A 15,581-nucleotide genomic window follows, 5' to 3' on the forward strand; every position below is an offset into this window, starting at 1 on the left:
TCTCGGGACAAACTCTGGTGCCAAGAAGAATTCTTCCTCAGAGCTCTGTTCACTTCCACTATTCTCCAGATCACGTGTAACTGCCATGGCAGCATCGATGTCCACCATGGAGCGTGAGGAGAAGACTTGATTGTTTTCAGATAGGTTTCTTGATTCCTTCTCTTTCTGCAGTTCTTTCTTTTCTCCCTCTTCTACAAGTTTGTCACTGCTTTCTACAGTTTGTCTTTTGAAATAGCGAAATATCTCTGCCAGGTAAAGAAAGTGCCTTTTTCTAGAGGTTATGACTGAAAAGAATGAAGGAGGAAATGAATTTTCACTAGAGGTTAGCATTATGTGTACTCAGCTATGAATAAAATACAGGGGAAAATGTCCTGGTGAAATAAGAAAATAGAGTATTAATATTGACTTCCTTTAAATTTTGTGAGTATTGGCCAGTCCTTTTTCAACTCTGTAACTGGAATCATAATCTCAGTGCCCATAGCAGCTATCCTTAACATTTCTAGCCCTGCCCTTCAGCTTTTTTTTAGCATGTCTTTTCTCTTTACTCAGCTCAAGAACAGAACCTTATTCTTAATTGGTTGACCCCAAAGACATTGGATTATGGTCTCTGCCTATTTTCTTCCTCTCAAATCCATTTGATGTCTTGCTATTTCTCTCTCTGTCTGTCTCTGTCTCTGTCTCTGTCTGTCTCTCAACTTTTCTTTCTTTCTTGTAACCTTTCTTCATGGCAGGACAAACCTCTCTACATCCAGCCCAGATCCCAATCCTTCCTTCCTTCCTTCCCTGGAACATGTCTCTATTTTTCATCTGCTTCCACTGTGTTGGCTCTTAGCCTACACACAGTCCTATCCCCTCTCAATTTTGCACAAACCCTCCCTGGTGACATTTTTCTCCTAGGTCTCCTCCTAGGAGTCTGATTCTGTCTTCCCAGTTTTCTTGGCTGCTTCTTCATATAAATCCCCTTGATTTATCCCACAGGCTAATACATGTGAAGGGCACTACACAGGCTTTTATTCAGGCTAATTGCTTTATACTAATGGCTGACTGGCTGCCCCCTATGGTCAAAGAACGTGCCTATCACACTAAAATCCTTTGGGGCCTGGTCGAAGAGCTTTCCCAGGAATCCTCTGTGAATACCTATGGCAGCTAGTCCAAGTCCTCCACATCTAATTAGCAGAGGAGAGAAATCCAGAAGCTGCTCCCTTGAATGACCCGGGTCTCCTGTCATCACCCTGCTTATCTCTTGACCTAGAGCTATTTCTCTTTTCATATTTGACACCAAAAGACTGTGGGAATGAGGAAATGCCATATTTTGATAGAGCAGCAAACTGAAGATTAGGTAGGATGGGAAAGTTGACTTTCTCTATATCAAAGAATTCTCAGTGAGCATTGAGAATCTCAAGCACTGAGTCTAACCCAGTAGGCATTTCTAGTCTAGTAGAAGATTCTGAGTTCCCTAAATAGATTATGTCTTCATTTCTTCAGGTATCTCTCCATTTTTGTAGAAAGCAAAGAAACAGGTATTTCCCCAGAAGGAAAAAATTGGTCTGATGTCTTCCCTTTGATGTGCTCCCAAGAGGTTCCTCAGCCAGGAACACAGTGGCAGCGGGAATCCCTTTGAGCTGGAATCACTGAAAATGAGCCAATGCTGGCCTTTTATATACTTTTCCTCCAGGGATCTCTTGCCCTATCCTAATTACATTTTGAAAGTGTGAATCCCATTCCCTCCACACCCTCTGGGCTTTCTTTCCCCTTTGCATTCTGCTTTCTCTTTAGCACCTCATCCAGGGAACTTCAACTCTGATATACTTCTTGAGAGCAATTCAATTATTTACTACCCAGAAACAATTAGTCTTGATTAGTTTATCTCAGGAGTCATCTAAGCATTTGTAGAGTCCCAAGGTCTCAGGGAATGAAGGACTGCTTTCTTTTAGGGAGTGAAGAGACCTTTCATATCAAATGTTTACATAGATACATGCAGGTCTGATAGCTGCATGGCAGCAAATCTGGAAAATGCAGCCAAAGCTCAAGCTTTGCCTTTTCTGATTTTTAGACTAATTACCAGCTGCTTGATGGATACAGTCAAATTATTCTCAGTCTCCCCAAGGTCCATGCAGTGCCGCCGTGGAATCAAGAAACAAGGTTCTAATCCAGCCATTCTGGAGGCAATTTGGAACCATGCCCAAAGAGCAATAAACCTGTATACCTTTCAACAGTGCCATTGCTAGGCCTCTATTGGAAAGAAGTCATAAAAGCAGGGAAAGGAAACACATGGGCAAAAATGTTTGTAGCAGTTCTCTTAGCCATGGCAAATAACTGGAAAGCTAGTAGATTCCTATCAGTTAGAAAATGGCTGAATAAGGTATGGTATAGGAAAGTAATGGAATGTTATTATTCTATTAAAATTGATGAACAAGCTGATTTTAGAAAGGCCTGGAAATATTTACACAAATTGATGTTGAATGAAATAAGTAGAACAAAGTGTATATTATACACCGAAACAGCAAGATTGTATGATCATCAACTAGGGAAGAGTCAAGTCTTTGAGTGAACTGAACTTTTGACTGAACTTCAAAAGGTCAGTGATGTCACACAGTTCCAGTCATCTCTGCAAAGAAAGGCCATCTGCCTTCAGAGAGAGAACTATGGAAAGTAAAAATAAATCAATATGCAGCATTCACTAATTTTTTCTCTTCTCTTTTATTTTCCTTCTCTGCTTTGTCCCTTTTGCTTTGAGTTTTCTTTTCCAACATGATTCACAAAGAAATGTTCATTAAAAATCAATGTACATGTATAAACATTAAAAATATTTTTTTAAAAGGAAGCAAGGTCCCAGAGGCAGACAGCAACAAAAGGGCATCCCTGAGGTCAGGAAGATTCTTTAGCAGGAGATGGCTGAAGTTCTAGTGAAATCTAAGGATTCAGTTCAAGCTAGAGATTTCCTTTAAAATCTAAACAGTTGTGGCAACCACCAGGATGAATATGACTGGGTCTGGTCCTGTTCCTTATGATAAGAGTCTTGATCATTTCAAAGTAAAACACAAAAGCAATGGCTCAGAAGGGTCATGATCATTTCAAGACAAATACCTAGCAATGATTCAGAAACCTCAGTCTTCTCCCAGACACAGCTATGTCTATGCTAATAACCAATATTGATTAGGTGGTATTTTAAGCCTGACTAATGTCCCTTGAAAAGTCTGATTTCAGTTGTATTTTACAACTATTTTTTGCATAATTATTTTATTATTTTGTATGTTAAATCCAATATATGCATACATATTTATACAATTATCTTTCTGTACAAGAAAAATCATATCACATCAGAAAAGGAAAGGAAAAGGAAAATAAAATGTAAGCAAACAATAACAAAAAGTGAAAATACAATGTTGTGAGCCACACTCACTTTCCACATTCTTCTCTCTGGGTGTGGATGATTCTCCTTATCACTCATTGTATCATTGGAATTGGTCTAAATTAGATCATTGGATAATGATCTCTTCAAATAGAAGCATTTATACCCATTTTACAGATAATAAAAGAGTTGAAAGAGGCTAAGTAATTAAACAACTTTCCAAGATTGTGTAAAGTACTAATGGTCTGAGGAAAGATCAAAATTGAGGTGTTTCTGATGCCAAGAATATTCTATCCCTGAGTGGTTGATTAGGTGGAGTCTCAGAACTATAATTTATTTTCCACTCCTCAAAACAGATGCATTGGATTTGCAACTATGTTCAAAAAGTTGTCAAATTGTGCAGACCCTTTGATCCAGCAGTATTACTACTGGGCTTATATGCCAAAGAGATTTTTAAAAAGGGAAAGGGACCTGTATGTGGCAAAATGTTTGTGGTATCCCTCTTTGTATTGGCCAGAAATTGGAAACTGAGTGGCTGCCCATCAAGTGGAGAATGGCTTAATAAATTGTGGTATATGAATATTCTGAAATATTCTTCTGTAAGACATGACCAGCAGGATAATTTCAGCAAGGCCTGGAGAGACTTACATGAATTGATGCTGAGTGAAATCATCAGGACAAAAAGACCATTATATACTTCAACAACAATACTATATGATGATCAATTCTGATGGATGGGGCCCTCTTCACCTATGAGATGAACCAAATCAGTTCCAATAAAGCAGTAATGAACTGAACCAGCTATACCCAGAGAAAGAACTCTGGGAGATGAACTACTATATAGAATTCCCAATCTCTCTATTTTTGTCCGCTGTATTTTTTATTTCCTTCAGAGGCTAATTGTACACTATTTCAAAATCCGATTCTTTTTGTACAGCAAAATAACTGTTTGGATATGTATATATATATATATATATATATAGTATTTAACTTATACTTTAACATATTTAACATGTATTAGTCAACTTGCCATTTGGGGGAAGGGGTGTGGAGAAGCAGGGGAAAAGTTGGAACAAAAGGTTTTGCAATTGTCAATGCTGAAAAATTGCCTATGCATGTATCTTGTAAATAAAAAGCTGTAATAAAACAAGATGCATTGGGAAAACTCCTCAGGAAAAAAAAAATGCAAGGAGTAGACAGTTTTGAGCAAACTTCAGAAAAGATATTCAGGCCACAAATTTGATTTGGCTCCTGTCAAAGCTGGAACTTACCTAGAGCCAAAAGTCCTTTCCCTCTTTCTTCTTCTTCTTCTTTCTTTTTTTCCTTTTTTTTTAAATTAATTTTTATAATTATAACATTTTCTTTGACAGTACATATGTATAGGTAGTTTTTTTTTTTTTTTAACAACATTATCCCTTGTACTCCCTTCTGTTCCGAGTTTTTCCCCTCCTTCCCTCCCCCCCCTCCCCTAGATGGCAGACTTTCCCATACATATTAAATATCTTATAGTATATCTTAGGTACAATATATATGTGCAGAACCGAATTTTGTTGTTGTTGTTGCAAAGGAAGGATTGTATTCGCAAGGTAAAAATAATCTGGGAAGAGAAACAAAACAAAACAAAACAAACAAATAAAAAACCAATGCTCTCAGTTTACACTCATTTCCCAGTGTCCCTTTTCTGGGTGTAGCTGATTCTGTCCATCATTGGTCAATTGGAATTGAGTTAGCTCTTCTCTATGTTGAAGATATCCACTTCCATCAGAATACATCCTCATATAGTATCATTGTTGAAGTGTATAATGATCCCCTAGTTCTGCTCGTTTCACTTAGCATCAGTTGATGTAAATCTCTCCAAGCCTCTCTGTATTCCTCTTGTAGGTCATTTCTTACATAACAATAATATTGTATAGCATTCATATACCATAATTTACCCAACTATTCTCCAATTCATGGACATCCATTCATTTTCCAGTTTCTAGCCATTACAGAAAGGGCTGCCACAAACATTTTGGCACGTACAGGTCCCTTTCCCTTCTTCAGTATGTCCTTGGGGTATAAGCCCAGTAGTAGCGCTGCTGGGTCAAAGGGTATGCACATTTTGATAACTTTTGGGGCATAATTCCAGATTGCTCTCCAGAATGGTTGGATTGTTTCACAACTCCACCAACAATGCATCACTGTCCCAGTTTTCCCACATCCTCTCCAACATTCATCGTTATGGGTTCCTGTCATCTTAGCCAATCTGACAGATGTGTAATGATATCTCAGAGTTCTCTTAATTTGCATTTCTCTGATCAATAGTGATTTGGAACACTCTTTCATATGAGCGGAAATAGTTTTAATTTCATCATCTGAAAATTGTCTGTTTATATCCTTTGACCATTTATCAATTGGAGAATGGCTTGACTTCTTATAAATTAAAGTCAATTCTCTGTATATTTTGGAGATGAGGCCTTTATCAGAACCTTTACCTTTAAAAATGTTTTCCCAATTTGGTACTTCCCTTCTAATCTTGTTTGCGTTAGTTTTGTTTGTGCAGAAACTTTTTAATTTGGCATAATCAAAATTTTCTATTTTGTGATCAATAATGGTCTCTAGTTCTCCCTTGGACACAAACTCCTTCCTCCTCCACAAGTCTGAGAGGTTTCACTTGTGATCTTATTGGGAAATAGCCACACTTCTCTCCATTTCAAATATTTGTTGCTGTAGATTTTAGAAGGATACTGCTTATTATTTTAAGGAAATCTTCCTTTATCCCTATATTCTGTAGTGCTTTAATAGGAATGATGCTGTATTTTGTCAAAAGCTTACTTTCTATCTATTGAGATTATAATATGATTTCTGTTGGTGTTGTTATGGATATGGTCAATTATGGTATTAATATTCCTGATATTGAACCATCCCTACATTCCTGGTATAAGCCCCAGTTGGTCATAGTGTATTATTCTTCTGATAAGTTGCTGTGATCACTTTGCTAATATTTCCTTTAAATTTTTTGCATCATTATTCATTAAGGAGAGTGGTCTGTAATTTTCTTTCTCTCTTTTGGCCCTTCCTGATTTAGGTATCAGAGGCATATTTGCATCACAGAAGTAATTTGGAAGTACATTTTCTTTATCTATTTTTCCAATTTACATAGTATTGGAATTAATTGTGCTTTAAATGTTTGGTAGAATTAACTTGTAAATCCATCTGGCTCCGGAGACTTTTTCATTAATGACTTGTTCAATTTCTTATTCTAAAATGAGGCCATTTACATGCTTTATTTCCTTTCTGCTAACCTGGGGGATTTATATTTTTGCAAATATTCATCCATTTATTCTAGTTTGTAAGACTTTCTGCCATACAGTTGGGCAAAATAGCTCCTAATTAGTGCTTTAATTTCTTTTTCATTGGTGGTAAATTCACCCTTTATATTTTTGATGCTAGTGCTTTGGTTTTCTTATTTCCTTTATCTCAGGAAATTGAAAATAAAAGGTTTATCTATTTTGTTAAATTTTTTTCATAAAACTCTCAGCATTGGTTATTAGTTCAATACTTAGTTTCAATTTCATCAATCTCTCCTTGAGTTTCAGAATTTCTAATTTGGCATTTAACTCGTGGTTTTTAATTTGTTCTTTTTCGAGTTTTTTAATTGCATGCATTGTTCAGCGATGCACTCTTCCTGTATTTTATTGATATACTTATTTGGAAATATAAAACTTCCCCTGAGAACTGCTTTGAGTGTGCTTCATATACACTCTGTATCCTACAGAGTTCACTACCCCAAAAGCAAGAACATGTTTTGTCAAAGTCAGTTTGGAAGTATACCCTGAGCTCAGCAACAAGGTGAGGGGAACCCGAGCAGAATCTATGGAATGGAGAGTTCCCAGAGCCCTGTGACAAGAAGGTCGTCTGTGCACTGACATCAAAGCAGTCCCAGAAGCCCTTGAAGGAAGATTCACATCTGGACCTTTCTGCTGAGAGTCAAGAAAGTCTTGCCCACACTATTGATCTAAAGAGCTCTATCTAATGTAGAAAGTTTCTACTGGGCAAACCAAAGAAATCTCTTTTTTTTAAATTTTATTTTTATTTCATTTTACAATTATAACTTTTTTTGACAATACATATGCATGGGTAATTTTTTTTTACAACATTATCCCTTCCACTTACATCTGTTCAGATTTTTTTCCCTTCCTCCCCCAACCCCCTCCCCCAGATGGCAGGCAGTCTTATACATGTTAAATATATTACAATATATTCTAGATACTATATATATGTGTAGAACCGAATTTCTTGTTGCAGAGGAAGAATTGGATTCAAAAGGTAAAAATAACAGTTTACACTCATTTCCCAGTGTTCCTTTTCTGGATGTAGCTGATTCTGTCCATCATTGATCAATTGGAATTGGATTAGCTCTTAATGCCATCATGGAAATATTTTGTTTTGGGAGAAGTTCAGGAGCCAAACTCCTTAAGAGGATAGTGACATCACAGCAAGTCCAAGAGAAATAAAGCCTTTTCTCCAAGCTTTAGAGAAAAAAAAAAACTATTGCAGGGACTTTAGTAACATGAAATAAAGGAAATGATATAAGATACAGGATTAAAGGACTAGAATGGTAAAAGTGGCAAGGAAAACAGATAACTTATAACTGACAGTGGAAAACCTCACTCAATGTCCTGATAGCTAGAATGGGTCCAAGAATAGCAATTTGATAAGATAACAAGAAATATCCAAACAAAGTCAATAAAGAAAAAAAAATAAAATGTAAGAAATATAAAAAACAAGTGATATGGAAAATATACAAAAGTCAATTTAATATTTATCAGACTAGAGTATTATGATCAGAAAAATTTCTGGATAAGAAACAGACATCAAAAGAAAGATGCACACACAAATTTATTTAATAGGAAGGAAATATTTGGAGAAGCATGATTTATATGTTAATAGAATGAGATAAAACAAATAAGATCTCAGAAATCTGATGTCATTAAGAGTCATATAAAAAAGTATAAATGATGAGGGTCAGTCAATCAATAAACATTTATTAAACACCTACAATGTACCAGGTACTGTTCTAAGTATTAGGGATACAACTGTGAAAAATAAAGATAGCCCTGCCCTCAAGGAGCTAACAATCTTTTTAATTTTTAAAAAACTTTAAGAAGAAAAAGAAAAGGTTGCTATGTACATAGTGGAACATAAGAGGATTCAAAATGTGAGACATCCATTTCCATTTCAAGAGAGTCTATATAATAAATTCTATACACTGGGCTCAGACTTGTCCATCTTTGCTTCTTTGTAGCTTTCCATTTGTTTTCTGCTGTGTACTTTTTACTTTGTTCTTTTTCCCTCCTCCTCTCACTCTGTCAAGAAAACTACAATTAAGCACAGATATCTATGTCTATATACACATACATATAGATATCTAGAATCATACATTCATATGCATCTCTGTAAGATTATACTATGCTTGTTTGTCCTCTGTTTTTCTGAAGATGGGAAACAGCATCTTTCAAAAGACCAAGTCTTTCCATGTCTTTCTAAATCTATCAATTCATCATCGCCTTACCACAATAATATCCCAATCTTATCTTTCTAGTTTTTTAATATTGATTAATAAAGCAGACCTGTAACGTGTTTTCCCTATTATTCTCTTTTAATTAAGACTATTTTAGCTTTGATTTTATCTGAAATCAACGATTACTATCCTTTTTTTAAAAAAAAATTAAATTCTGCTACTCGTGATTGTTAAGGTTTGATGTATCTTTTATTTCCTGAGTGGAAACTCTGAAATCTGAGCGAGGTATAAGACCCTTCAGGCCAGAGGGCTCCTGCTGACAACATCTGGTTTGGCTCCCCATCTCCGCTAAGGGCTTTTGGCCTTCCTGGGAAGACAGGGGGCAGTGACCAACTGTGTTGTGATTGAAGCAGAAGGATACCAGAAGGTGAAGAGTCATCTACATAAAATATTGATTATATGATTCCATATGAGCAGTATATATTTAGCACATGCAGTGTGGCTTTGGTTATATGAGGGTGTTAGGGTATACAAGGAAGAAAGAATTTGGAATAAACGGACACCATGTTTGATTATCCACGTGAGTCTCGCGTCATCACTTCTTTTTTATGAACAAGTCCTCAGGCTGGTACCAAGGTCCTCCAGAGAGCTATTCTGGACACAACAAATAGTAATGCAAAATTTTTAAGGAAAATATTGGCAAGGAAGTCACCAAAACGTATCACAAAATCATACGTAATGACAAGGTGCATTTTATACAAAAATTCAAGGCTATTTCAATATTTTTAAAGCCATACAAATATAAGTGAGCATATCAATAACCAAATCAACAAAATTTTTAATTTATCTAAATAGATACAAAAAACTCCTTGCAAGACACAACACCAATTTCTATTAAAACTATTAGAAAGCTCAAGAAAAATGAAGCTTTTCTTAAACTAATATGTAGTATCTATCTAAAGCCAAGAACAAGCATTATATTGCCTAACAGAAACATAGAAGAAGGGGGAAATACTGAGAAAGAAGGTAAATTAAGGGAGGCAGTGATCAGAAGGGGAACAGATTTTGAAGGAAGGAGTAAGATTAAAAAATGGGAAAAGATAATAGAAGAGAATGGGATGGAATGGAATACACCATTAATAATCATAAGTGTAGATGTGAATTGAATGAAGTCACCTATAAAATAGATATAGCAGATTGAATTGCCAAACAAAATCTGACAATAAATTTTTTTCATAAGATTGACTTGAAATAAAAAGACACAGAGGTGGGATTTGTACTGGCAATAAAGTTATTCGGTATTGTATTAGAAATGGTAGCTTTTGCAATAAGAGAAGAAAAAGAGTATAAAGGAATTTGAATAGGTGAGGAGGAAACCAAATTATCACTCTTTGCAGATGATATGAAGATATACTTAGAGAATCAACTAAAAACTACTAGTAATAATTCACAATTTTAGCAAAATTGCATGACACAAAATAAATCCATACAAATCATCAGCATTGTAATATATTACCAACAAACAAAATCCAGCAGCAAGAAATATAAAGAGAAATTTCATTTGAACTAACTGTAGAAAATATAAAATATTTAGGAGTCTACCTGTAGAGTCACAATTCTAGAGAAGTAGGCTTGAAATAAGGATACTTACAACAAGATGTTTATTTAGTGGAATTGATGAGATATTGGTTCTTTAGTTTACATATCCTCAGTACTTAGTATGGTGATGTTGCTATAATTGTAATAGGGAATTTAAGGGCTGAGAGACCTGGGACAAAGTCAGACTCAGACTGAGACTGGTGTAGACAAGTGGACTGGCAGACTGCTCAAGGAGATGGGCTCAAACTGAAATTGGGTCAGACTGTGACAGACACAGACTTCTAAAAGACTCAGTAAAGACTTTAGAGTCTATTTCTGTCCATCCTCATGATGATTATCCTGCTGAGATGAAGGCCTTCTGGAGGACCTCCAGAAAGATAGCCTGGGTATTACATCTACCAAGGAAAAGTGAAGAACTATATGAATACAATTACAAAAGACTTTCCCCATAAATAAAGTCACATCTAATCTCTTGGGAAAATAGCAAGTGTTCATGGTTAGGCCAAGTTAATATAATAAAAATTTACTGCCTAAATTAATCTACTTATTCGATGCTATACCAATCAACATGAACAAAATAGAAACGGCTGAGAAGAAAATGTACTCCTTTCTGTCTCCATTTTGTTTTTCCCCAAGATCTATCATATCTAACTTTTCCAGTATTCTGTTTACTTCTTTAATTTCTTTCTTATTTATTTTGTGGTTTGATTTTTCTAATTCTGAGAGTGCAAGATTGAGATTTCCTACTATTATAGTATTGCTGTCTGTTCCTTCTTGCAGCTCTCTTAATTACTTTTTTAAGAATTTAGATGCTACACCCCTTGTTACACATATGTTTACTATTGATATTGGTTCATTATCTATGCTACCCTTTAGCAAGATATAGTTCCCTTCTTTATCTCTTTTAATTAGCAAATTTTGCTTTTGCTTGATCTGAGATCAGAATGGCTACCACTGCTTTTCTGACTTCACCTGAAGCATAGTAGATTCTGTTCCAACCTTTTACTTTACTTTTTATGTATCACCCTGCTTCAAGTGTGTTTCCTGTGAACAACATATTGTAGGATTCTGGGTTTTAATTCAGTCTGCTAGCTGCTTCCTCTTTATGTGGAAGTTTACCCCATTCACATTTATGGTTAAAATATCCAATTCTGTATTGCTTACCATCTTGTTATCCCCTGCTTATGCTTTTCTCCTTTCCTTCCCCCTTATTCCCTTCCCCAATATTAAACTTGTGAGCACCATTTGCTTCTCACAGGCCTCTCTCTCCCCACCTTAGAGTTAATCCCCCTATCTTACCCCTTTTCCTCACAATTTTTTTATTCCCTTCCACTTTGATTACTCCTTCCCTTTTCACTTTTCCCCTCCTACTTTTCAATGAGGTGGGAGAAGTTTCGCCATAAATCAAATATGTCTAATATTTTCCTCTTTTGGTCAATTCTGATGAGAGTAGGTTACACTCCATGTTCATCCTCCTCCTTTCTTTTTTCAGATAGAATAGGTTTCCATTTCCTCTTCGTGAGATGTAGAAACCCCACTTTACCGTTTTTCTGGTACAATTGCCTTTCCACCTCTGGTTTCTAGAACAAAGTATACATGTGTTCTTTATATATTTTTATAGCAGAAGTATAGTTCCTAAGATTTTTTTTACATTTTTAAATTTCTCTTGAGTTCTATATTTGTAGATCAAACGTTTGTTTAGTTCCAATTTTTTCATCAGAAATAGATGAAATTCACTTATTTCATTGAATGTCCATCTTATTCCCTGGAAAAAACAAATGCTCATTTTGGCAGTTTAAGATATTTTTGGCTGTATACCCAGTTCCTTACCTTTCAGAATATCATATTCCAGGCCCTGCGATCCTTTACTATGGACATTGCTAGCTCCTGGGTAATCCAGTAATTGATTTTTTTCCTAGCAATTTGCAGACTTTTTCCTTCATCTGATTTTTCTGGAATTTGGCCACGATTATTTTTTGGTGTTTTGATTTTAGGGTCCCTTTCAGTAGGTGATTGATGAACTCTTTGAATTTATGTTTCTATAACATCTGGGCAGTTCCCTTTGATAATTTCCTGCTGTCCAGGCTCTTTTTTTCATCATATTTTTCAGGAACTCCAATAATTCTCAGATTTTCTCTCCTAGATCTATTTTCTATGTCCTTTGTTTTCCCAAGATGATATTTGATATTTTTGTCCATTGTTTCAATTTTTTGGTTTTGCTTGACTGATTCTGGGTGTTTCCTCGAGTCATTCAATTCCATTTGTTCAATTCTGATGTTTAATGAATTATTTTCTTCACTCACTTTTTTATATCTTTTTCTCATTATTCAATTGAGGTTTTAAGCAAGTTGATTTGTTCTATGCAAAGGAAAGGCTTGGGAGTATGGATAGGTGTAATCACAAAAGGCCAGATGTGGGAGCCTGGGCAGATGATTACCTATTGGGAGGGTTATGACTCTCAAGCAAACCACAGTGTTGTGGCAAAACAAGTTTATGACCTACCCTGGCTGACCACAGGACCAGGTGGATGTGAAGCTCACTACTCCAGTATCAGTGACATACAACCACACTGACAACTCCATTTGATACTGGGTCAGATGAAATTCAGAAACCTCTTGTCAGAATGTAAAAGAAGCTCCCAGTACCCAGCAGAGGGCTTCAGAGCTACTCACATTTGACTGAGCTTGAAAGGAGCCTTGTATGGCCAATCTTTGAGACCAGATAACCCTCAACTTGCTTTGACTTGGTCAGGATTTCAGTTTCTGTTCTTAGAAACACCTAACATTGCTTTCTAAAAACTGCTGCATCCTTACGGACACTGAAAAGTCACTGGAACAAATGATGCCATATAGTCTTTTCCTCATTCATTCCAAGAGAAGAGAATCAGAAGAAATTACATCCTCACCATAAGCACAAGTAGGGAGCTATTTTGAATACTCCAATTCTTAATCCCACCAATCAGTCCTAGTCACTTTTCCAGGTCTTTCTTGATCCAGTTTTAACTGAAATGGTAATTCGTCAATGATACTTCAAAGAGGTTTACTTATTTAATTCAAAATCTTATTGAATATATCAGTTATCCATTTTTACCCTACTACTGGAGGATCTAAATTTTTAAAGGAGTAATGAACCAGATTGGAAGGAGAAATATATAAGGAGAAATTGAGGTGAGCGGGAATGCCCTCATTGCAGGAGCCCTCCCAGCCAACACATGGTATCCTTCCAGCCACTTAAGGGTTCCTGCCCGCCAACGGCCACCTTCGGCCCTGACGTCTTTCAACTGAGCTTTACTTCCAAATTCCTACAATAAACCTTTTATTTATCAATCTAGGTTTTCAGGCCTGTAAATTCATTTTACAGGAGACACTGAGCCTCATGGGACTATCTATGCGCTGAGAAATGGGGTCCCCCTTTCCTTTCCCTCATTAAAAAGGAGGAAGTTCTCAAGCTTTTGAGGCAGGAGGTTCATTATCAAGCATGCAGTGGGAGGCAGGGCTCCTTAGTCAGGGAAAACATTCAGGCCAGGGACACACTCCTGACATGCAGCTGGGGACATTTACCTGCTCTGGGCCAGAACTCAGTACTGGAAACAAGGCTCCTTCCTGGGGGCTGACTCAGTGGGGCCGGTGGGACAAAGGTTCTCTGCCTCAGACCAGGACTAACACTCGGCCCATGCAGGGGTTCAGTCTCAGGAACAAAGTGCTTTTATTGGGGGCAATGGCAGGGAGCAGGAGGACTTCCCGGGGCCTTGGGCCCTCTCTGAGGTGCAGGAGCCCCTCTCAAAGAGCAGGGCTGTCTTTTCTCTCTGGATCCCCAGCTCTTTACCTGCAGGAAGCCCTGAAGAAATGCTCCTTTCCTTCCTTCTTTCTGAGAAAGGATGGCTACAGGAATCCCCTCCCCCACATAGAGCTGCCCTTAGAGCCCTGAGGGGGAAAAGCAGTGGGGACTTCTGGGAAAGTGGAACCAGAGCAGGATGTGTGGCCCCCAGTGGGGCAGGCTCTTCTCTGAGCACCTCCAGGGGACATGGGAAGTCATGATTCAGCCTTTCCCACTAATTCTAGTAACAAAACTTTGAAAAGCTCCTTTTGTGGAAAAGAGGATATACTTAGAAATACAATTTCTTTGCCCTAAAGCCATCCTGCCAAATGCAGACGTTCTTCCTGCTTTAGTACAATATAGAAAACTCCAGAAATCACCTTTCTTAGGGATATAGGATAAGAATTATGCCCCCTGTACTTTCTGTAAGGGGATCCCTGCCTTCCCTCCCCCTGCTGGGAGCTGCCCAATCTAGAGGGGATGTGGTCTCCTAGCTGTGAAGGGGAGCTTCCTGCTCTTCTTCTGCTGGGCCAGAATCTGATTGTTCTCCTTGGGGAGACCCAGAGCACCCCGACCCTGGAGAGGAGGGTCCCGGACACATGGGGGGTCACAGGGAGGCGGTTATTCTGCCCTTTGGGAATGTTTCCGAGAATGGCATTGGGACACAAGGTGACTTTCTCCTGCAGTGTTTCCTATGTTTGTGACTTGGTCTCCAGGCATATAGTCATGTTGCTGGGAGGACAGGGGTGGGGAGAGGGGGTTGGGGGTTGGGGGCAGTGCTGCCAGTGTGGAAATCTCTGCAGAAATGATTTGGATGTAGATTCATGTTCTCCACCTGGGATCCGAGGACAATTTCCAGAACGGAAGCTGGGTCTCAGTATCTGTTGTACAATATCCCGATCCTAATGGGCACATAGGATGCCATCCATGTCATGCACAATGCGGGCTCGTTTTCATTTGGTTCTGACAGGAGCTCTAATTTCTGCCACATTCTGATGACACACAGTAGGTGTGTTTTTATATCCTGTGGAAAGACTTTCTGTGGAAATCTTCAGTAAGGTTCCTTCACATTGGTGGAGAGTGTGGAAAATGCAAAATATGGACAGTCTTCCCATCTTAAATGAATAGAGTGAAACAGTCCTGGATGTCCATGATCCATCTGTGTCATTCCTAGTGATATCATTGGGTGAGGGAAGTCCTGGCTAAAAGCTGCCCATACATTCCATTCTATTGTTAATATGAGTAAATTGTTTAACTTTCTCCATTTTCCTGATTATTCTTTGGTAGTGAATCTGGGTGGATTCCATGGGC

This window comes from Sminthopsis crassicaudata, chromosome 1, assembly GCF_048593235.1.
Source record: "Sminthopsis crassicaudata isolate SCR6 chromosome 1, ASM4859323v1, whole genome shotgun sequence".
Lineage (NCBI taxonomy): Eukaryota > Metazoa > Chordata > Mammalia > Dasyuromorphia > Dasyuridae > Sminthopsis > Sminthopsis crassicaudata.